The sequence below is a fragment of the Sorghum bicolor genome, chromosome 3 (genome assembly GCF_000003195.3).
Source record: "Sorghum bicolor cultivar BTx623 chromosome 3, Sorghum_bicolor_NCBIv3, whole genome shotgun sequence".
Lineage (NCBI taxonomy): Eukaryota > Viridiplantae > Streptophyta > Magnoliopsida > Poales > Poaceae > Sorghum > Sorghum bicolor.
In genome coordinates this window covers 46853299-46859404 of record NC_012872.2, presented here as the reverse complement: position 1 = coordinate 46859404, position 6106 = coordinate 46853299, and positions in this window count along the sequence as shown.

The following is a 6106-nucleotide window of genomic DNA, read 5'->3' as shown; positions in this document are numbered from 1 at the left end:
TACCCACTAAGTCCATATCATCCCATATTAATTACAAAAAATGACCATATCATCTATATCATGTGAAATACTTTAAATCTTTAATCTATTAACATACAAGTCATATATATACACTATTTGTTTTATCACCAATTCCTCTATAGTGTAACAAAAATTAGTTTTTCTTCTATTAGCTTAGCATACTAAATCTAATACAATAAAATACATGCAAGTCAAATTCACATACATACATAATATACTAAATATCATATAGTCATGCTATGTATATAATAATTTATAATAATTTATTTTTATAAAAATCCCCTAGCAACGTGCGGAAATTCACCTAGTTAGTTTAAAGTTACTTCACACGAACATAGATTGTATCGAAATCATTAATTATATTGTGTACCTATATATACTCTAGTTCATTAATCCATATACGCTCATGCATGGTCTAGATTATTATGAGATAGATTGATGTTCGTGGTTAATTAAAAAAAAGGCAATGCTAAGAAAACTATTTATTTTCTTTCTTTGATTATTTTCAACATAATAACCACACAGATACTCTATAGCCTCTAATTACCAATCATTCTATAAGTTTTTTTTTTCAAATTACCAATCATTCTATATGATTCTTGCATCACGTTCTTTCCGTGCTTCTTTTTTGTGGTAGATGACCCGTCGAGAAATTAAACTTGCCGTACATGACATATCCTCTCCCGTCCGCAACTCGGATTAATGAGGTAATATTATTCTCTAATGACTTGGTTCCAACCTAGTATTGTTCAAAAAGTTGATTCCAACCTAGTTAAACCCCTAACCAAACACTACAAATTCTGACCTCGGACCACTCCAATCTGTTTCAAAACTCACCATCCTAACACACGCTAATTAGGGTGTGCTCGAGGATGATTGTTAGCCTCGACAGCCTCCCTTTGCTCGTCGCCATCCTGTGCATTTATGGCTGCTGTCATCTGCTCATCGCAAACTTTTCATGTTAATTAGGCCTTAGTATAATGTGTGTTGGGGTAACTCCATTGCTTGGTAATCTCTGGATTACCTGTGATGATTGTAACCAATCAAACTTTGCTTTTTCTTAATGAACTATGTGTCACAAGAATATGTTCGTGAAAAAAGAGAAAACACTCCTACCACCCCATGCTTACCGTGGAGCGAATATTAATCCAAATCAAGAATATCAATTCTCCAATTAAGAGGTAGCACTCCAAAGGAACTTTAATTTGTTGTGTGTCGGTCCGCACTCAGCACAAAGGGAGATCAAACTTGCTGCATGCATATCCGTGCCTTTTTAAACTTCACCGGGGCTAATAGGGCGTGTTTGATATTATGGCTGAAGCCAGCTCGGCTTTGTAGGCCTGTTCCAAGCTAGTTAGAGCCTGTCCGAAGTGGTGCAAGGTCACTTTTTTTTGGTTGTCTATACCAAACGAACCTGGCTCTGTAGGAATTGTGTTTGGTAGAATGTATAGATAGATATGGTCAGCTCATATTAGAAATATGGTGAGGTTACCTCTCTCTCTTGTTGGCATTCCATCGAGCAGTGGTAGGTGACAGCGACAAATACAAGCAAGACCAGCACCGCAGTGAGATCATGCAGCTCCTCATGCCGGTGCTGCGTGACTGTGAGTGCACTCGCTCCGCCCATCTTGTCGGACTCACCACTCACGCCGAAGCTCAGCAAGCTACCCACCACAAAGGCAAGCACGGTACCACCACCCATCCAAGTCCTATGTGGCGCCACCGTCGACGCTGGAGTCCGAGGCACTGTGGAGGACTGGAAGAGCTCGATTTGGCTCCACGCCCATCTTGCTAGACTCGCCACCCACGTCGAAGCTCAACAAGCCGCCCGCCGTAGACGCACGCGCTGCACCACCGCCCATCCAAGTCCTACATGGTGCTACCACCGGCGCTGGAGTCCGAGGCACCACGGAGGACTGGACGAGCTCCATTTGATCCCCTACCTGATTTTCTCCATTGCGCCATGGACGAGGTCGACGAACTCAGACGCTCCCGCACCCCAGAGAAGGGAGAAGTGGCAGGTAGATGAGAGATGAGGAAACATGAGGTGAGTCCATCTCACCCACACGCGCTGCAACGAGCGGGGCCACGGAAAAACGAATCCCAATTTTTTCCACGGAGCCACCTATTTGGATGCTTTGTGCATCGTATGGATCGGGTTGAGCGAATCAAGCATGAGAGTTGCGTCCCACCCAGAAGCATAGTCACGCCCTCGGGTCATTGCATCCAACAAAGTTTCCACACGGTACATGATATATAAGTCCATTTTGATATGCCGAGGGGGCGATTTCTTGAACAACCGCCGTAATACTGAAAAATAAATTAAATCGACACGCACCGACATACACACTAGTACGTGACGAACCTGATGCTGATGGCGGCCGTCAGGAGTCCAAACTCGAATGGAATCTTATAAAGATCGGTGGTGTCGTCACAAGTGAGACACGTTAGCTATGCTGCACCGACCGTGTCTCGTGTGCTTACTGCAGTAATATTAGTAGAAATTCATTCATGCGTTCAAATATCATCTTGTTTGTTTGACTGATAAACCATGATAGAAAGTAGTGTTGGTTAATTTGTTATGAGAGAAAAACACTGCTGAATAACTGACAGATTCGGCTGATAAGCCAAACAAACAAAGCGAATTGTTACAAAATCTAATTTGTATTGGTCCGGACTCCGGACTCCTTTGCTTGAGGGCTAAAGTTTACTGTCGACCCAAGATTTGAGGATTGTACTCCATTCCATAAAGCGCTCATATGTCCGGAAGCAAGGAACTTTAAGCCAGCTGCTGATCCTCCTCCTCCTTCTCCTCTAGATTATGCTTCGTCGAGCCCACACGCCACACGGTACAGCTCCGCGGTGCCGACGTCCTGCAAAGTGGCCACTGGCCAGGTACAATGACTACTCCTACAGTCCTATACTCCTAGACTAGAGAGATGAAAACCAAATAGAGCAGACGAATAAGAGAATACTAAGAAGAATGCATCTGAGAGAATAAAGGCAGCACAAAATCCCTATGAAAAGCAAGCAACAGACTAAACTAAGAGAGAGAGAGAGAGAGAGAGCTGCCATTCTCACCACCCAGCAGGGCCACCCGTCAGTGCTCGTCACTTTTTTGTCTTAGCAAGAATGCTCATCACTTTTTTTTGGGGGAGAAAAACAGTGCTCATCACTTGGACATGCCCTTTTCGGACTTCATCGGTCGGTCCAACCGGTTTGGCTTGCAGCCCACTCTCGAGCTTAGTCCCTTTCCTTCTCATCCTTAAATATCATAGCCCCATTTAAACCACGTTGGAGTAAACCTTTTTTTCACAAGGCATGTTTAGATTGGAAGGAATTAGCCGAGCATTTATACCACTAGTTTCGTTCTAGGTCCAAAAATACATAAGACCAGTCTGCTCTGACTCTAAGAATTTTTTGAATCTGATAAGTGAGAAATAAAGGTATGTCCAAATTAAAAGTTTAGATGAATCATTTTTTAGTAGTTTACACTAAATATAAATATTTATTAAAGCATTTTAGTTTAGTTCGTAAACTGTAAATCTAACCATTATTAAAATACTTAGGCCTTGTTTAATACATGTATTGGTGAAAAGATTTTGAGTGTCACATAGGATGTTTCATCTTTCATGGGATGTCGGAAGGGGTGTTTAGATACTAATTAAAAACTAATTACATAACTCGTCTGGAAAGCGCGAGACCAATTTGTTAAGCCTAATTAATCCGCCATTAGCACATGTGTGTACTGTAGTAATTATGGCTAATTATGAGCTAGTTAGGCTTAAAAAATTCATCTCGTGATTTTCATACAAATTGTTTTTTTGCACAATCGGCACGGAAGACTCCTACCTATCTTTTTTTCTTTTATTGAGGTATAGACAAAAGAATAATACAATTAGTTATTTTTTTATCTATATTTAATACTCTATGCATGTATGCAAACATTCGATGAGACGGGATAAAAAAATTAGGTGAAAACTAAACATGACCTTAGAGTTGTGCCAAAAAAAAAATCCTACTTGCCCTAGCTACAATCATCATCGCCTCTTGTGTGAGGAAATGAGCTAACGAAGCATGAGAAATAAGGAAAGGAATTGCTAGTCCGTATCAGTATTTAAGATGTTGTCCGAGACAGGACATAAGTTTGGCATGAGTTATTAAGTTCTCTTAAATTTAATTAGGTTAAAGAAAGTATTATGTATCGATGTTTATAAATCTAAATAGAAATTCTATGAAAAATATATACTATGTTAGAATTGTATCCTTTCTAGATCGATAAATGTTTAGAAATTCGTGATATCAGTAACCTACGTCAAATTTTTCATACGATTGGCATAAAAATGACCCTAATAACAAATGTTAAGATTGACCACGCGTACCAGGACAAAACTAATAGCAAGGCCAAGTACAACTTGTTTTTATAACAGAACGCTTAACACTTAAGCTGGTGCCACTGGCGCGGGGACCTGTGCTCAGTTTTTTTTTTAACATGATCGTGGTAGCTTTAACGGGGCCCACATGGAAACTTTTTCGAAGCAGAGAACAAGCGTCCAATGAAATGGATTCTTAGCGGTCTGAAACATTTGTCATCTTTCGTCTTCCTTTCGAAAAGCGGCATGTTGAGTGTGAGACCGAACATCCCCTGCACCCTTCGGAGAGAAGGAAGAGATCGCCTGGACTAGAACCTAGGATCACAAGCCAGCTACTGGTCCTTCGCATTCCCAGCTTAGGAATTTAGGATGTGTGTTTAGTTAATAACCTCGTTAGTTTGGCTGAAAAGCCATGACACAAAGCATTATTCGTTGATTTGTTGTGAGATAAAAATACTGTTGAATGACTGCTAGATTCGGCTAATAAACTCAAGCAAACAAGCTTCCAAGACGAAACAAAATGGCTACCACAATCCCACTGATGCATGTGTACTGGAGGGATGGGAGAGGGAAATTAAAGTGGTGTTTATTTCATTTTCTACTCTACAATCCACGTAGGACTATATATTGGGATTTAGGAGGGAATAGATTTTCAGAGAGGGTCCTAGGAATGTTTCATTAATTAAATTTCATATATACTTGTAGTGTCCTAGAATAAAATGATGTTTTAGATTGATTCTAAGTCAAACTACTTTAGTATTATTAAGTATTTCATGATAATTTTGAATAATACTTATTTATTATTATGAACATCATTATTATTTTTATGTTCCTATAGAGCGTGAATTATTTTGGGACGGTGAGAGTAAATATGAGGCCTTGTTTAGTTCCTAAAAAATTTTGCAAAATTTTTCAGATTCCCCGTCACATCGAATCTTTAGACACATACATGGAGTAATAAATATAAACGAAAATATAAACTAATTGCACAGTTTGGTCGGAATTAACAAGACGAATCTTTTAAGCCAAGTTAGTCCATGATTGGACAACATTTGTCAAATACAAACGAAAGTGCTACAGTGTCGATTTCCCAAAATTTTTTGGAACTAAACAAGGCCGTAGACAAGCTATAGCGTGAAGAAAAGCAATTAAGTTAACAGGATTTTTGCAAATATGGATCTACAAGATGCTAATAAAGTTTATGGAAGCTTAACAAACTAGAACTGTGATAATAATTGGATAAAGTGTGGACTGCAAATTGATTGTTTATGGCCATGAGCCACACCATAGAGGCATTATTATTAGACACGAACGTAATCCAGAGGAGAGGGGAGAACAAAAACCTCACAAACGCAGAGTGTCCACTACCCGGGCCCACTGGTCAGTTGTCACCAGTCCACCTCGTCCCCTTCGACTCGTTGCCGGATGCCAGTGCAGCAGTGCTACGCCACCCTCCGACCGCGGGTCCCCCGGAATCCGAGACTCCCGTGGCGGTGCCAGCGTCGCAAATTCCTTGCTTCCGTCGCCGGCCATCCCAATTCCAAAAACCCCCCCGCACCAGGCACATCCATCCCTCCCCGCCAAAAAGCAACGTTGCCATCTCATCTCATCTCATCGCCCGAAAGCCAAAGCGGCGGCCAAAGCCAGAAAGCGAAAAAGCGCGCTCCACACTCAGCACCAGCACCACCACCACTGCCGCCCCGCCCGCCTCG